Below are 18,230 nucleotides of genomic sequence, written 5' to 3'. Positions count from 1 at the left end.
CTCAAAAAAATACTATGTTGACTAAATGTGGAGGGTGAGGGGGAGAATCAAGTAATTGTTTTCAAAAATGAGTGTTTGACCTGCAAACAGGTTATGGAAAAAAAGCCAAACCAAAACATAATTCAAGAGGTTGAGAAGTATTATAACAGATTAGAAAAGGTGTTTCTCACCAAAACTTTGCTTTTAAAATCTCAAGTGCCTTGAAGTATGGATTACTGTTAGTTAAATACACATATACATGAATTAGTGGCAGTAGTAGTGATGCTAGTGAGAATAAAACATCATGTATTAGACAGCATCAGTCTCTGAACCTTCCTAACACCAAAAGAAAATGCATATATCACAGGGCCACTGAGATAAAGTAACACTCAGCCCTAGAGGGCACAGATTTCGTCTTTATGTAAATCAGTGCCTGTCACTGCATGCATGATTCACTGCTCAGAGTGTACTCTTCTGTGACGAATGAGTCCCGCTTAATTTGGCAGTGATTATGCGGGTTGCTGGCCCTCTAAACCCCTTTGAACTTGTAATTGCTGCTGGTTTAAATAATGAACATTAAGGGGAGGTGGATTCATAAAACTGTGGATAATTACAATTTTTTTTCTTTTTCCTTTGTTTTTTTTTTGTTTTTTTTTTTGTTTTTTTTTTAATGGATATAAAAGGCTTCTGAGGCTGCTGATAACTGTATCATACTAGGCTGTTACTGAAATAAAACTGCAGTCATGTTCAGTCTCAAGGAAGGAAAAGGAGTGGAAAGGAGAAGGGGAAAAAAGAGAAGGAGAGGGAGATCAGAATGGCTTGGATGCCAGTAGAAAAGGAGGAGCAATGGCATTCATGAATATTCATAGCTAGTCACATCTGTAGCAGGCTTGCTTTCCACCTTTTTTTCTTTGCAGTTCAACATGGACAAGAAGTGCTAACAAAAGAAGGTGATTGTACAGTTCTATCAGGCTCTAGGTTTAATCTTTACAGCGCATATGGATGAACTTTTTATTTTACTTTTCAAAGACTACCATTTTTCAAAAATTGCAAATGCCTGTAACCAAAGGAAGCGTTCCCTCTCCCTCCCCCCGCGGTGCTGCTTTTTAAAAATTATGTTCCTGTAATTATGAATGTGAGGGAATCAGTTGCCAAGGAAGCATGATGTGTAACATGCAGCAAATTTGTTCCTCCTCCCCTTTATGAGCACTTTACTAAATCCTCCAATATTCTTTGATCCAGTAAAATTTTGATTTGCATGTGTACCATATTGAAACAACAACGGCAACAAAAATTGTTATTGAGGAGGGGACAGAAACCAAAGTCAGCCAAGTCAGGCAGCTACTACCCAGAAACAACAAAGAATAAATGATAAATTTAGCAGCCTCATGTTCAATTTTCAAACAACACAGCAGAGATTTATAGCTTTGCTGCTCCCATGGTAAACGAAGCAGCACACAGAAAGCATGTCTGGTTTTGATTTTGCTGTTTTCCCCTTTTTTTTGTTCTTTGCCTATTTGCAGGGTCTTTTTTTTAACTCTACATTTTCTTTATCCTGGTGTGAGATGAATATCAAAGGCCTAGTGCTGTTGGTAAGCCTCCAGCATACAACAGCAGCTCAATGGGATGTTATTAGAACCTGCGTCACAACATGGCAGACTGTGATTAATAGCAACTCTATCAATGGTAGCAACTTCTCAACAACGCCCTCCAGCAGCTCTAAAGGGGCCATGTGAAGAAGAAGAGAGAAAAAAAAAAGGAATAAAAAAACGTCTGCAAGAACTAGCTACTAAAGGTCCAGGTTTGCACGTGATTAGGTTATGTCAAACCTGTATGACTGCTTTCAACCAGAACACAGTGGGGATGTTTATTTAAAAGCATGCTATCAAATGCATGGGTTGATCAGTGTTTTATTTTGCCAGAGCCAATCATGTGAAGAACAGGATCACAGGGATGGAGAACAGGATACTAAAAAGACCTGAACTTGTATTAGAGGTATAAACAGGGTTCCTTTCAAATGGAGAAAAGATTTTCCTAACACTTCATGAAAATTTCTAAGGAAACTGCAGGGCTGCTAAGTTTTTCCTGTTGCTACATGAAAGAAAGCAGGTTTAATTTTAAACCAGGAGTAAACTGATGTCCTTGCTCTCTCTTCTTTTAGAAAGAAGAGAAACTTAAGTCCACACAGTAAGAAATATGAAGCTTATTCAAATGCCCCATCCCATATCATAAAATATTATAATAAATGTCTCCAAATATTCAAATAAACAAAAATTAAGCAGTTCCAACCATAGCTCATGAGATTATGGCTTGATCCATAGCAGGCTCCCCAAAAATATGTAGAGGCATTAATGGGCCTTAAACACTACGGGCTGGACATAAACTTCCAACTCAAAAACTCTTTAGACTTCTACCTGGCAGAAGCTTGGAGGACATACTGCACCTTCTGGGATCATCCTATGTTTGCATCATTTCTTGGCCCCATCACCACTCACTGCTGACCCTTGTTTGGCTCAGTAGACCATCGGTCTGGCCAATAGAGCAGATTCTATTTAGTCAAAACCAAGACAAAAACATTTGCTAAAACATTTCATATTAACTGATCCTTCTCCAAAATCTTTTCTGCTGCTAAGTGGTTTTCATCTCTGTTAACAGCATTTTTAACATGCTAATCATTCTGCCATCTTCTGTCTCTCAGAAGAAGGGAAATGTTCACCTACAGATGTAAATGATGTTAGTAATCTCAGTCACAAATTACGGTGTTGGCATAGTATTTACACTGAAAAATGTATGCAGAACTATTTTAAACACATACATTAACATTGCAGCAGATGTAATCCACATCTTAGTGAGAGAAATAGCAGAAGAGTAAGACTTGGAAGACTTGTAGTAGGGTTGATTAGGAGAAAAAAAATCAGCACGTGAAAAGAAAACCAAAACCAAAACGGAATAGCTCTTCAAATTAGATGTAAAGGTTAGGAGTGAATAGGAAGGCTGGGGAACACTGGTATATTGTACTCTCCTCTTTCAGGAGTTAGAATGACATAGTCCAAATACTTGCAGTTGGCCAGTTGTATATCTAATGGTCCTCTTATCCTTAATAGTCACATTGTTAGTTCTACTGAGAGAGCAGGGGTTATACAGTGTATTGAAGTCCAGAGGCAAAGGAGTGTATACAAAATGCTGAAAATCAACACCTGGTCAGCTATAAATAAAATAACAATAATGCATAAAAAAATACAAGCAACTTTTTACTTCTGTCTCAAAAACACACAACTTGCTCAACAAAGCATTGAAATACGCTGCATTTGTGCCAAAGGCTGTAACACTCCCTTCAACCTGTTTATCTTTGAAGACCATAATTAAGGAGAAGAAACTCGTATATAGTCAACACAAGTTGTGAAAGAACAGCATTCACAATTTTTCTCAAATACGTTTGCTTTACCTGAGAATCTTGCTCGATTAAAATCATGGGGCAATTAGCAGCTGAATTAAGAGATTAATTTCTGCTGCAAAAAGACAGCCAGCCTTTCCAAGTTCTACAAATTAATAATTCAGGCTCAGTTCTCAAATGGGTCCAAGCATAAGGAAACTAAAGTCTTCTGCTCATGTCTTTCTAATCCCAGGGCTGGCTGGGGACTAGTTGAGTACCTAATACCTCTTAGTGCCTGCTGCTAGGTTTGCTGGAGCACCTTTGCTAAACCTTTCCACACAGCACTTTCATGACTGCCCAGCCACTCTGTTTCACACAGAAATGAGTGGCAGTGACAACCTATTTTTAACAGTGTGTCCCTCCCCAACCTATCACAGTTGTTTCTGCTAAGAAATACATGATGGTGGCCTTGCTATGGTATCTTCAGCGTTCCTTATAATGGAGCACTATCCACACAGAGAAAGCCTCTGACTTCTTAGATCCTTAAGGCACAATTTCACAGACTCAGATAAGTATTTTCTTTCCCAGCAAAAATGACTAATAGAAAATGACCTAGGAAAAGTTAGCAAAGTAGAATTGAGCATCCAAAGAATAACTGTCACAAGAGTGCACTATCTTAGTCACTTTTTATAAAGGTGGGAAGAGTGAATGAAGGAAGAAATAACGTTTATTCCTAATCCTTTTGCTGAGATTTAGCCAAATTCACCAAGATCTGTGAATAGTGTACATGGCATAGGAAAAAGCAAAGCCAACACAGAAAGAAGCATAGGGCACACAGCCTTCCAGCAGAACTATGACAGAGCAGCAAGTGTCCTCTGGTCTGCTTGGGTAGGGAGAAAAGCTACAAAACGACAAAGCTACAGCAATACGGTTCAGAAAGGTGATGGCTTTGCTAAGGGCTTTTCTATCAATCTCTTATCAGCATTTCCAAACACAGAAGTTTGCGTGGTGCTTGAGGATTCTAGGGTGGATGAACAAAGACAGATGAGAGAGGGGGAAATAATGTATGGAAACCTTCAATTCCCTAATTTTTTTATCCCACACACCTTTTGTTTTGCTGAGCAATAAATAATCAGTACTAACATTAAAACAATTTTGCTATCTCAGGGTCAGATTCTGATAAAAAATGCATAGCCTGACTGGCCTGCAGAAACACATTTGAGGACAGTTTGATCCAACCTGTAATACTGGTGATCTGCAAGTTTGATCTAAACCAAAATTATTATTTCTGCTAGGAACATGGGAAAAGCTGGCATAAAGAAAAAGCTGTGACATGAAGCATTTGTTTGGATCAAGTTCAACTTACTCCTGTCTTCTGTATCCTCGAGTGCGATTTTCAGAAATAATCAAAACAAAAGTGACAAAACCCAAAAACCACAATGAGCAAACAGCAGCTTTTAAGTGCTGTGGGAACAGAGACATTTGTTTAAGTAACCACTGTTTAAAAAATGCATACATAGTAACACCAAAATAAACAGCTTGCAATGTTGTTTATTTTAAGATACACGGTAGTAATGTAAAGTGCTGCATGCACTGAATTCAGGGTGTACTAACATTATTTACAATTCTGAAGAGCAGTAGGAAAACTCAGCTCCATGCCAGAAGACTGTTGAGAGAGCAAAGGTCAGTATTTGCTGCTTTTGCAGCTAGGAGGATTTCAACGCACAGCCATAGAAAGCTTCTGCTCCCTTTTTCCGTGCAGGTAACTTCTGAACCATATTATCAAAACTCTACAAAAGGTATTTCATGCCAGTGGCATCTTTAAAATGGACACACAAGCCCATTCCTGGGAAGGACAGTTAAGAGGGAGAAAAAAAGATCTTTGATCTGTCACTTCACTTCAAAAATCTTACAAACAAGCCTGACTCACTAGGCTATATTGAGCCACACAGAAAAAATCCCCCAGAAGAGAAGAATAGTAACAAAACTAAGCAGCGGTGTTCTGAAAAGTGACTGACTTACTGAACAGATTTACGTTCCTGTGTGTCTGAATTGTATTTGATTCTCTGCTGACAAAAAATACCATTGACTTCAAACCATAACAGAAGTTTGTGCGATTTTTATTCATAAAGCCAGCTAGCTATAGGCAAAAAAATGGACTTTATTCTGGCTGTTCCATCGTCTATTTATTATTGTAATTGCATAGATTTACTATTGTAATTGCAACATTACTGTTATTGTATAATCCCTATGACTGCCAATAAATGAGCCAGAAAGAATCCAACTTGGATCTAAGATCCCAGGCTAAATTTGTAATTCTGGCAATGGTTAAAAAAAAAAAGAAAGGCATTTTTCTGCCTTGCAAACTGAGCTCATTTGATCTGGAAGTCATTGAGACAAATGTGGAACTCCACAGTTACATTATTACAAAGTAATGTTCAAAAGCAAAATTTAGTTTTAAATTCAAAATATAGTCTCTTTCTTCATGCTTTTGAGGAAAGCTGTGTGTGAAATTCAGCAGTCTGAGTCAGCAGGCACTCAGTCAATATTTCCTTGGGGTCATTCTGCCTCTCTGAGGGCCGAGGCTTTGTTTTGAATCCAGGCATTAAATTGCCAAAAAGTCCGTAAACGAAAAACATGTGAAAAGGCCATGTTTTCCACCTGTTTTGGCATTCAAATTTCTGTGTAAATTCACAATCAACCTCATTTTGCATTAAATTTACGTTGGATCCATGTCCTTAAAAATTACTGTGGATTCTGAATGCTCAAGCAACTTTTGGTGGTTTGGGTTGACTTTTCATAGAACTATTGTTGGAGCACGTACCAGAAATATTGGGGAACACTAAGCTGGGTAAGGGTTGATTTCAGACCTACACCTTTCCCAGATATTTGTGAAACTTCACATGCTGTGAAGGAAGAACAGGGAATGTATTGTGACACAGTCTCTATCCCTGAATATCTGAAAGAGAGGTGTTTTTAACATAAGGTCCTCAATACAAACTCACTTCTGTTGTTGGCCTGACAGAGCCAAAACCTGGCTGACCTTCAGCATCCACTCAAGCTCCCAGTGCCTGAAGAATCAGTAATTAAATATTTCTCTTAAGCTTAATTCTTTGTTTTGGATCTCCAGCTCACTTCTAATTTGACTTTGTAAGTTAATTTTGTAATTTTCCCACTAACAGATAAATGAAATGTCATTTCAAAAGCTGAAACGAATACAAAACTTAAACCTGAAGGAAGACAAATTTGGGAAGGTTTCCTTCTGAAAACATCTCTAATTTCAAGATATTTTTCAGCTTTTAATCTTTAATAAGAAAACATGGAAATATGAGAAATGCTTCAGGCAGCACTATTTTAGTGTAACCCCAGGAATGCAAGATGTTTCTCAGCAGTATTTCTTCAAATGTTTTTTTTGAATCTAGTTTTAAAAGTGCTAAGCAAAGGCACTTCCACAGATTGTTCTACAGTCTCAGTGACTGGGTTTTGGGTTTTTTTTGGTTGTTGAATTCCATTATTCCTGCAAGGCATTTTGTTCCCCTTCAATAATTTCTCCTCATGTCTGTTTGTAGCCTGTGCTTATTCACCAATTCAGTATGTGCATTCTGTGTCTATGGCTAAATCTTACATTTTTGGGATGGATGGGGAAAGTACTGGAAATAACAATACAGCTCTCATTTCTCTCATCTTTCAGCCTCTATTATACTTTTTTGGGAATAAGACCCCAGGTAGGCAGGCTCTCCAAACATCCTTCTATATCTTTTTTAGGCTCTCACCAGACTGGCCTCAGGCTAGTTTCATAATCATCAAGAAAAAAAACAAGTCCTGATGTTCAGCATGAGATCATAACACGGTGATCTCACTCTGAACACTACCTTTCACTACAGCAGCTCGATTGACTTCCTTCCTTAGAACAGTTTGAATTTCCCACCAGCTCAGTTGTGTGATATTTGGCCTCTTTTAGGCAAGATTTTTTTTCACAGAGAGAGCCTACAGGCACTGAGTAGAAAGCTCATGAGCCCCCAAGCCTTGTTTGAAAGAGTTTTCAGTCTCAGCAAGAAGTTTGCCACAAGAAGTGCTTGTTTGGGAGGCAGTAGAGCATGCTACAGCATTACCGTGTTGGAGAGTGCAGTATGATACATGTTCAGCTGGGATTTTGAGTAGGATTCAGATCCCAGGAGCTAAATTCAAGACAGTTTAACAGTTTTAGGGTTATGCTTCTTCATATCCGTGCTGGCAAAACACCGCAGTCCTGTTTGTTTGTAGACATTTTATTTTCCTGTTGCACATACAGTTTTGCACTGGTTTATAGAAGAATTTAATCTCTTTTGCAAGGATTACTGCTTTCTAAATGGACAGCTTTTGGGGCTGGGAGTGGGGAAGAGAGAGAAAGAGGCAAGAGCCCTTTTTCTCTGAAATTTGCTTTCATCCAAGAGCATTGTGGGACAGAAGTTCAGGTTTCATAGAGCCAGGTCAGCTAAGATTAATTGTAGCAGTGAATTGTCTGCAAATGCCTAAGGTAGATATGCATTAAGTAGTGGGATTTTTCTGTTCTGAGAAGTGTTTGCTTGGCATTTAATGACCACCACACAACACACGCATACAAAGTAGGCCCTTTAAAACTGAGATGTAAGTAGCTGTACAATGTGGAACAACATAGACTGTTTAAGGTTGTCCTAAAACTTTCATCCCACCTTCCACAGCGAGGTTCACACCAACTTAGGAAAAACCTCTCTTTCCTAAGAGATGTTTGTTAGTTTATGCAGTAAAAATGTCCATGTGGAAATTGAAGAAACATAATTGAAAAGAGACAGACCAAGTAACAACTGTTGGATTAGTCTGCTGAACACTAGAGGAGAGCGGAAAGGAGAAGTTAATTAAATTATTCCCCCCCTTTTTGTTGTTCACAATTAACCTTTTCTCATGGATGTCTCCATTTCATTTCTGAAACAGGTCATCAGAATATCCCATTAGAGTTGAAATGAAAGTACCCTTTACAAATTTAGATTTTTGAAGAAACCTCAAATTAACCAACTCTCTTTGCAATTTATGAGTGCTACAATTCCTATGCACCTATGCATTCCTATGCACCATTCATTTGCTGACTCTCCCAAACACACAGCACTTTCATGGCCAAATAACGTTCCTCATTCTTGTTACTATCACACTTGGTGACCTTTCCCACTATTCACATTCTGTATTCTGGAATAGCCCATTTGTGGACAATCAAAACAGCTGTCAGCTGTCCACATGTGCTCCTCGATACACAGGGAGCTTCCCAACATGGATCAACATGGCTTAGTAGCTTTTGTGTCCCTTGCTTTTTTCCAGGTCTTCACCTTCCTGCTTCCCTTTTCTTATTCAAATGCAAGCGGGATGCACAAGTGGGAAGCACCTGGATGAATCAAAAGAGGCAGCAGAAGGATCAGGACTGTCTGGAAAGCTGCCAAAGCCCTATTGCACATCAGGAAACTCCCTAGGCTGTTGAGGAGGGAAATATCCACTAGTGACTCCTTGAAGTACAAAGATGCATTTGTCAATACTATTGCACTACCCTTATTCTGACTCTTGTCCCTAGGCTAGATGTTGGTGCCCAAGGTTCTTACTGTTGCTGCTTTCTGGGAAAGACATTTGATAACATTTGCATGCAATAATCACCACTTCAGGTCACCAGCAAGGAAAGGACCTAACAAACAAAAAAATAACTCAAGCGGGAATCACTTGAGCTAAAGTAGCTTGCAGCAATCAAATGCTGTCATCTTCAGTGTAGACCAGAAAGAACATAATGCTCTTAATTTTATATTAAATGCTCCCTCATAAAAGGAAAAAGACCCTGGACTTTCAAAGCCTACAGAAGTTCAAGTATTTGTACAATCATTGCATGTCTGTCATGCTAGTTCAGCAGCAGGATAAAACCACAACAGAAGTGCAAGCTTCTGTAATTCAGCTGATGCTAAGTATAAGACATGGGTCTCACACAGAGTTTTTCATCTGTAAATAACAAAAGCACTCTTAAAAGCAGACACCATCATTATGCCATACTGTTTAAACAGAGAAACTGAGGCATGGTGTTTTACCATGGTCATAGCTAGAAACTGAACTGAAATCTCCTCACACCTGCCAGAGCTCACTTGTGCTAAGGCATCCTGGGGACAATAGTGAGGGTTCAGCCACCAGAGAATGTGACAGATAGCTGAGCACTCAATGAACTTGTCTTTCTATCATAAAATAGGGGATCCTTGAAAGACTTGTCAAGTATAATCTGTGGATAAAGTGCCTATCGTGTTTAACACATATTAAGACACAAAATTGTGTTTGTCTCCCATTATGATTTCACTGTTTCATTTTGTCTGGCCTTTTCAAAAGGATCAGAGTTCCACTGGAATTAATGGAAGCAGGACTGAGAATGGTGCACACTGTTAGGCACTAATCTGTGAATTATCAGCAAATATTTGAACACAGAGAAATTAAACCTGCATTTTTTATCCTACCTGGGAGGAAAGAGAACCGCTTTTATAAAGATCTACATATGTTCACAGAATGTCAACTGAAAATGCAGATCACATTGTCTTTGGGGTTTTTTGAATTGACATAACAAACTTCAAAGTAGTCTAGACTAGCCCATGATCTTACAAAAAATCTACTCCTTTCGTATACTTAGTATACATTAAGAAAGTGAATAGGAGCTTTACCATTGCAGTGCAGTTTAGTCAGATAGTATTTCCACGGTATATCTGCATTAGAATATCAAGCTGCCACTTTGAAATGTACTTCAGACCAAATAAAAGCTTGATCCAGATGTTAGCCAAATTTCTATAGCATTAAATAAATTAATATATGCAGATTTTTTTTTTAAACACTAACCTATTTGCTGCTTTACTTGATCACTGATTCAACGTGCTGAGATTGTAAGAGTATGTCATGAGTTTTTAAACCTTTTACGGACATAAGTAGTCAGCTCTACAAATAAAATATATGCTTTGAACTGCCATCATAGAAAGGTAAAACCAAGATGTAAAAAAATCTTTACAGCATTAAACAGTGAGTTGACAACCTATCATCCAGTATTAGACAAAACAACTGAAATTAGTGCTGGCAGATTTGGGGCTAGCAGTTAAAAATAAAAATAGCAAATCTAAAAGCATAAAAACTGTATTGCCATTATGCTTAAAGACAATAATAAATCTTTAAAGATGCCAATGATTGCTTTGGATACTAGAAATGACTGCTGCCAATCAACTCTAAAGTCTGTAATGCACAATATTCTAAGTACCCTAACTCAAGGCAAACTCCACAACACCATAAGTAATACTCTCTGCCATAAAATACTCTTCATTAGGCAACAATAAGAACCCACATCTCCATTTCTTAGCAGTTGTGGAACCGTCGGCAGAAACAAGGTTTTGGTTTTTTTCAGTATAACTCTAATTTTACAAAAAACTTCTTTGAAACCAATTACTCTGCTCATGGGTCTTGAAAGGAAGGTCTTGAATAAACATGTCCTGAGGCAAAACTGAGAGGCAGTATCACTTTGCACAAACAACAGCAATTGCTTTTTCCGTAAAAATGTATTTTCTATATACATATACTCATGTGCACACACTATAGAGAAAGGTAGGAGCTACAATTTTTCTAATAACAACTGTTTTAAATAGTGGAACTTGAAGATACTCAAAAAAATTCTCACCTCTATTTGAGTGATCTTGATTTTTAAAGACTGCAATGCACAACATTTATTAGTGCAATTTTTCAGAGTGTTTATCCATTATTTATAATTGCATATGCTATAGTTAAATCCCCTTTTACCTTGTGAGCCTTGAAGTCACAACTTTATATACATGAATTATTGTCACTACTACTTTCTTGTTTCAATTACTTTAAGGAATTCATTACTTGGACTTTGGCATTCTTTCTTCATTTCTTTTCACTTATTTCCTACATTGACTCTGCAAAGCTTTGTAATCTGACAATAACAACCAGAAAACACCAATGGCTGATGCTATCTTTTGAGAGACCACATTCAGCTTGCTCAGCTGAGGCTTTTTAATCAAGCCTCAACTAAAACCAGGCACATGTTTCTCGTTACACTCTGTTCTCAGTAATTCCCTGCTTGAAAATGGCAGGTAAAATATCAAATTGGGAAGCAACATCTAGCCATGTTTTCTGATGGCTTGGCAATGGCTGACCTCATATGCCACATGAATGAAATTCACGTTACTGCAGTCCTGACACATTGTGTTGCCTGTTGACGAGGAGGAGGCAAAACCAGGCAGGGTGGTGAAAAAAAAATAAAGAAAGGAGAGGTGAAGGTAAAGCATAACTAGCTAACATCAGACAGAGTAGTGTGAAAAACTGGTATAGCAGGCCTGGAAAAGGACATTAGGCAGGCTCAAGAGCCTAAATCATCCTGGTAGAGCTGTGAAACGACTGTGCTGCAGCTCCTCAGCCTGCCAGGGATTTGAGGAGGGAAAAGGAAAGCAGGAAGGGAGAACCAGAGGGGAAGGGTGTTGCGTTTCATTTGTTCGTCCTTTGCAGGATTCAAAATTTGGGGATTGTCTGGGGTGTGTGTGTACGCATGTGTGTGAATTTCACCCTATATATAACTTGGAGTCTTATTAGATAACAACTTGGTGACACTGCAAATCCAATATTTCTCAGAATGTTATTTTTGAAGCTGAAACACACAACATATTTTGATCTCCAAAGAAGTACAATAAAGATTCCCCCCTTCAAAACAAAATGAGAAGTCATAAAAACCCCCAACCCTGAATGCACATGTAATAATTTCCAGGCAGGCTTCCTGTGATTGTAGCCAATTATTTAAATTTCGGACTGTCTCTTTAATTTGAGGAGCAGGGAGAGAGGCGACAGATGGCAGACAGAATTGACTTATGTCCTCTATTCTTCTGCAGAAGAAGGGGGAGTGCAGAAAGTTTGATCGAGGCAGAAGCTACAGTATGCAGGCCTGGCTATAACTATCTAATAGGTCTTTTGACAGATCACTTTGGAATATTTAGGTATTTTTCTCCCCCAGACAGGCTTTGTAACAAACCCACGGTCCTAGAGGTTGCCATGGGTGACGAGAGAGCTGACATCCAGTCCCAACTACAAATAAGCACATGACAAATGGGCCCAGAGCCCTCCAACAGCCCTGAACCTTGGTGACCCCCTAAAATACCCAGTCTTTCCATACCGATGCCCTCCCCCCAAAAAAAAAGCATTACTGAGTATATTTTTTAAAACTGAAAGCTTGCGCTTAATTGGAAACACTTCCATGTAACCAAAATGCTTAGGACAGCATGTACAAGTAAAAATAAATCACACAGCATTGTTATTTAATGCACTGTGACATCATTTCCTGAAATTAAACAGAGATGACACAGATTCAGACAGTCCCTGCTAAGGTTCAGTTCAAACAATTCACAGATGTTTTCCTCCAGCCAGCAGAAAACAATGCAGGGCTTAAAGCACTCTTCTCCCCCTTTCCCTCTCCTTCTCTCCAGCCTTTTTGCTGGTACAAGGAGGTATGGCAGTTTTATAATTCATGCTTCTGCAAAAATATTCTTTTTTTAATTTAATTACTCAGGCTGTTGTACTAAATAGATGGATCATTGTGTCACAAAAGCATCAATTTTTCAGAAGAAATAACAGATGTCTATGTAACAATGATTAGATTAACCACTCCCAGACAAAGCTAGCTTTTGAGGCCCACACACCCCATGACCCCGGGTTCCCTCTTCTGTAGGGGGTGGATGTAGAAATGTCAGATCTAATCTCAGATTCCATTTTTAAAACAAACAAAGCCCCACCCCCACCTCATTTCAGCTCTTTTCTTTTAAGACTGTGGCGTTTAAAAGGTATATGAACATTTGGTCTGTTACTTAATCTCTGGGACTGATTTCATGGCCAAGGACTAAGAGCACTTAGAGGATGAAACATTTCAGCCGGGGATCAGAAGTGGCATTTTGAGAAAGATTTCCAGTTTTATTCTGTCCAGGCTGGTAACACCATATCACAGGCAGGCAGGATAAGAAGGGGATGCCTGTGACATTCGGCAGGGCTACACTACCACCAGCAACAACAATAAATGTGAACAGAAGCCACTAGCTCTTCTGGTGGGTTACAAGAGCAACTTTGGGGTACAAAGACATGCAGCTCCATCACCTTGAGGACTACAGGTCAGGAAAGTTTAACATTCAGATACTGATTTTTCTTTAGCAATAGGGTGAAATCATTTAACCTCTCCTCACAAAGTTTACCCAGCTGAAAAATGAGCGCAATATTATTTTTCAGGGCACGCTTTCAGCTAGATGGTGTTTGTATAGTCTGAAATGTCTGTTCTACATCAGCGAACAACTTGTTACCTGGCTGCAAATTCAGGACATGGTCAGCCCTGCCTAAAAAGCAGACCTGGAATAAAACTGTACCTCAGGCTCCTCCAACTCTCTGACTTCACGGTGCACTGAAGCGGAAATGGCAGCCAGGTGAACCCACATGCAGGGTGTTTTACAGGAGAATTGAGGACATCGTCTGTCTCCTCAGTGTACCCTGGGAGTGTCTAGCACATTACAATGCAGTCCAACACATATGCTAAAATTATCTTCGTATTCCTGTATCTTCTTCATCTCCCAGCTGCCTTTGCAGCATTTTAACTGGACAAAGGTCTGTTGCATTTTTGGGGTTGGTTTTTTGTTTTGTTTTGTTTGTTTTTAAAGTACAGAAAAACCAACAATGTGAAGAACACTTTTCCTAGATCCCGACTCTGAGGAAAGCTGGTCTACTCTTTGGTATGATAGTAAGCTGTTCAGTGTGGACTGCAATAACAAGCTATGTTCCTAACCGTTCTTTAGGTTTTATTCCTAGAATCATGATATGGGAGGAGATATTTATGAAGGTTAGATGGTTACAACTGTTTTGAAAGCTTGCTCCAAGATTGACTTTGGTTGATGACATTCATCTCTAGAATCAAATCTAACGAATAAATAAAATAGCAGCACTGTATAAAAGGCTTGGTAAGCCATTCATCAAAATATGAGGGAACCATTATTTTCTCAGATACACCCACAGATACACACCACAGCATACATGCTGTATTTAACAGCAGGAAAAAAAGTATAATCTGTTTCAGTAAGACTATTCATATCATTCAATCTGGACACCTGAATATGACAAGTTAAGAAAATTAATTCAGGTAAGTACAGAAGCTGTGGCAGATTAATTTTAACACTTTCCAGTAGAACTTACTCTAGCCTGACACCAAAGCAGATCAACCCAAAATCTACTCTACAAGAGACTATGTAAAAAGCAAGATTTCAGCCAGAAGATTATGGAGATAGGGTGAAGATGACGCTGTTCAAACAAGTGTTAGGAGACAGAATTTCAGCTAGCAAATAAAGCAAAAAACCCAACTCAACTCCACTGACTTCAGGGGAGCAACACCAAACATCATCAGCTAGGAATCTGGCACTGTCATAAAGAAGGTTGAGTTTGCAGGCTACCTTTGGTATATCTGTTACCTTTTGTTAAGATACAGATCTTCTTCCATACTGTAACAAAAGAAATAACCAAAATAGAATTTAACAAAGGGCATGACTCCAGGTAAATGTCAAAGAATAAACATGTCTCTGTTCTAATAGCTCTGTAAAAGAAGGGGGGAAAACAGTGACTGTAGCAAAAGTGTAGTCCTTGATACACTATGCTACAGAAAGCAATGAACTACCAGAGGTACAAGTCCATAGAACAGTATAATTGCTTCCTTTATAACTTTGTTCTCTTCTGATTATGTACATACATTTTAAAGGTCCTCCATCCTTCAAAAAGACATGGGAGGAGGGGGGCCTGCTGTGTATAGTTGCTGGTAAGAAATCCTAATCTCAACATTGGTGTAAGCTCGAGGTGTCTATACATTTGAGCACTTCCTGTTTTCACTTCGTGATCAAATATGTTCTTTGCAGGGCAAATAGGGGAGCACTTGAGGGAGGAAAGCAGAGATGTCTGAGAGGCTAATTGAGTGTACTAAGGACTCCTTGGCATAGAGGAAAAGGAGTATTCCAAAGCTATGAATAAACTCTCGGCTTGGGTCAGATTTCTTGCTGTTTCTTTTCTTTAACAACCTTTGAACTCAAATAAAAACAGCCTTAATGTCAGGTTTACCTTTCTGATGTCGTAATCTTTATGAACTATTGAAAAGCTTATACTACCAGACTAGGATTTCCTCTACTTTCTTAAACACTGGATATTATCCAGAAAAAGCATACGCATTTCCAACCAATTCATCCTCAGATCTTTCATCTCTTGGTATCATTGTAATACCAAATGTAAGACAGAGCTCAGTAAGCAAATGAGAACATGAGAGAAGCTCCTACTCCTTGCATTAAATTTCCAACAATAAAAACATACATGTGTATCCTATTTCAAATATAATTAAAGTTACTGCAAAATGGAAGCTGTGATAGGGGTTAGAAATTGTTTTGAAAGACACAGCCTGTCAGATGCATTCATTCTACATCAGAGTTCAAGTGCTTGTCTCTTCAAAAAAAGCCACTTAAACAATTCAACTTTTAACATTGGCTACCTTAGGAGTTTGCAAACTGATTGAATAACAAAAAAAAGTAACATTTTTATTTAAAATCATAAATAAATACATTAGTCAGAACTAAGTTACTCTCTTTGAATTTGACAGTCTAAAGGAATTTCAAGTTTAATTCATGCCATAAGAGATGGCCTGCCACTGCCTCTCCTTCCAGGGAAACCAGAGGTTAATGATTTTTGTCATATTGAAACTAACAGCTAACAATTGCTACAGTTGGCCTTTAGTATTTTATTTGTCCTTTTGAGGTATTCAGAATAGGTGACAATGGCTTGCAGTTGAGAACATATGTAGAGAGACCCCTGTGGCTTATGGAAAAGTTGCTCTGTGCTGGTTGGGTGTTTGAAAAAAAAATACAACCAGAGCTCTTTTATGTTCCTCTCCTTAATGAATGCATGAATGTCAAAATGTACCAATGGCCCATTCAAGGGGCAAAGCCTAAGCAGCTCCTTCTTTAAGAACACATCCTGAGATGTAAAATACATTTGCTTAACAAATTAAAATAATGAGATAATTCAATTAGTTTCTAAAAAAAAAAAAAGAGAGAGAGAGAGAAAGAAAAAAGGGTACATCAGGGGATTATTGTAATACAAGAACAGGTCATACAGCACAAAGGAGGAACAAACCAATTTGAAATAAGGTTAGAGTAGTAATGAAGGAATGTACATTGAATCATGGACTGCCATTGTAAAGATATTTACTTGAAACAATAAAATTGTACATCACAGATTCCCCCCGTTCTGGCTCAGCCAGCACTGCACTTTGAATGGACAAGCTAATTTGAGAAAAAATGCAAGATCTTTAAAAGAAAGGAGTTCTCTTCCTCCCTGCATGTGTTTATGGCAAGAATCTCTCTGAATTTACATTGCACTGGTCAGAGGTCTCCATTATCAGTTTGCAGGTCTGAGAATTACAGCACAGTAAATCTTTCAACACCTGCAAACTCATTAAAGCTTGGACGGTAAAAGGTTTGGGGCTTTTTTGTGTCCATTTAATTTGATTTTTTGTGAGACCATCCTCACCAGTGATGGCAAATTTCCCCAATTCATGCAGGATGAAGAGGGTCAGGAGAGAGAGGGTGGAATCAAGGAAAAGGGATTTCAAAAAGCCAGAAGGACTTTCCTCAAGAGAAGTGAGAGTCAGTTGGCTGTTAATAAGTATGTGTCAAATGCTTTCAATGAGCACATGAGAAAGGAAGGCAGGGAGAAAAAAAAATGGTATCACAAATTTCATGAGAGGAAATAGAATTAACACAGAGACATGTACAAAATAAACTGGTTTATTTGTGGCCCTGCTTTTTGCTGTCTGCCTGTACTACTCCTCCAAAGATACCCTACAGCTAAATGAAAAACCCTCCACTCACACTCACTCGACTTCTAAATTAAAAACATTTTACAGGTTAGTAAATCTCCAGCTGAGGTGATGTAGCAAAGAACAGCTGTGAAGTAATTTTGATAATGATGAGAATAATAAGCACATGGCAAGGTTCAGGGCTTTGCTGTTGCAGCTTCAGTGCTCCTGAATAGATAAAAGTGATTAAATACTCCTGATTATCCCTGACCAATATGTAATGGATTTACAGCCCTTTCAATTAGTCAGTATTTGCTTAGGACTCATTATTTTGTCTTTGGTTAAGTAATCAGCCCAGAGACTCATGTTCTGTCTAATTCCTCTGAGCCAAGTGGGTACAGGGCACCTGACCTTTGAAATGGCCATAGCTGGGAGGCAGGAATAACCACTACTCCAGCAGAGACACTGGCTATTTCAGCTAATCCTGACCCCACAGGCCAGATCAATGCACCTTAGTTTGCTAGTAATGTCCTTACATCAAAATGATGGTTTAGAAATGTGGATCTATCACTCCCCCCTTTAGCTGTGCTGCTAGCAGAGCAGCTCGATAGTCCCTATCATAAATAAATTGGGTACCTTGTCCTGAAATCATTACACTGTAACCAACATCAGCTACTGTGGAAATTTATAAAACTTTGGTAGAAGAAGGGGTAGTTAATAACAGTTAACATTTTAAGCCTTTGCAAGTGAAAAACAATTTTACAGTGAGAGGAAGAAGAAAATCAATTGATAATTTTACCCGTTTCCATTATTTCCTACATGAAGTAAACTACAAAGAGTGCTACTGGGTGGAACTGTGTTTTGATGCCTAAGTGAAGCTATAATAACCAACGGAGCACCAACACATAATCCCAATTGCAAGTGGGACGATAAAGATAGCCCACAGAAAGCATTGCTTTTTCACATATTTAATCTCTCTCCCCCAAATGTGAATATGGCTAG

General features: G+C 38.6%; 1 protein-coding gene across 7 annotated transcripts in view; it reads right to left on the bottom strand.

The window, feature by feature from the left end:
- Positions 1–18,230, bottom strand: part of MEIS2 (Meis homeobox 2) — a gene marked incomplete at its 5' end in the record, with an annotated part of 175,606 nt that overhangs the window by 104,621 nt on the left and 52,755 nt on the right. The gene's annotated exons all lie outside the window — the stretch shown is intronic.

This window comes from Psittacula echo (genome assembly GCF_963264785.1).
Source record: "Psittacula echo genome assembly, chromosome: 5".
Classification (NCBI taxonomy): Eukaryota; Metazoa; Chordata; class Aves; order Psittaciformes; family Psittacidae; genus Psittacula; species Psittacula echo.
Note: the sequence above shows the minus strand (reverse complement) of the source record. Positions and strands in the feature narration are given on the sequence as shown.